The sequence below is a fragment of the Meles meles genome, chromosome X (genome assembly GCF_922984935.1).
Source record: "Meles meles chromosome X, mMelMel3.1 paternal haplotype, whole genome shotgun sequence".
In the NCBI taxonomy this organism is placed as follows: domain Eukaryota; kingdom Metazoa; phylum Chordata; class Mammalia; order Carnivora; family Mustelidae; genus Meles; species Meles meles.
The window spans coordinates 63361839-63362477 of NC_060087.1; positions in this window are offsets into that span (position 1 = coordinate 63361839).

Here is a 639-nt window from a genome sequence, read left to right on the forward strand (position 1 = left end):
AATTGCCACCAGAGTCTCTTTAGTTTGTCTAGGATTCCATCTGCTCCTACTCAGTTTGCATTACAGAGTTTACATGAGACTATTACATGAGACCATTAAAGTGCTTAAATGAAGCTATGGTCCCGTATATTAAGGTGGAATCCTATACCCACCTAACTCCTTTTGCATTATACATAATGTTTATGAGTCTCTTATATGCTTAAATGAAGCCTTGCCCCTTATGTTAACATAGGATTCCATCCTCTCCAGCTCCCTATGCATTATAGCAGAGGATACCTGGCACCTAAAGATGCTTGAATGAGACTCTGGTGCCTTCTGTCAGTCTAGGATCCCATTCTCCTTCTATTCCCTTTACATTACATGGCGGGGCATTTGGGACTGTTCCTGTGCTTAACTGTGGTTGCAGTCCCTTCTGTTAGTCTAGTTTCCCATGCCCTCCTACTTCCTTTGCATTACAACAGAGGGTACTTGAGACCTTTAAGGTGTTCAACTGCAGCTGTGGTCCCTTCTGTTAGTCTAGGATCTCACATCCTTGAACTCCCTTTGTATGCCCTGGGATTGTCTTTGGGACTGTTAAAGTGCTTAGTTGCAGCTGTGGTCCCTTTTCTTTGTCTAGGGTCCCATCCCCTCTTACTCACT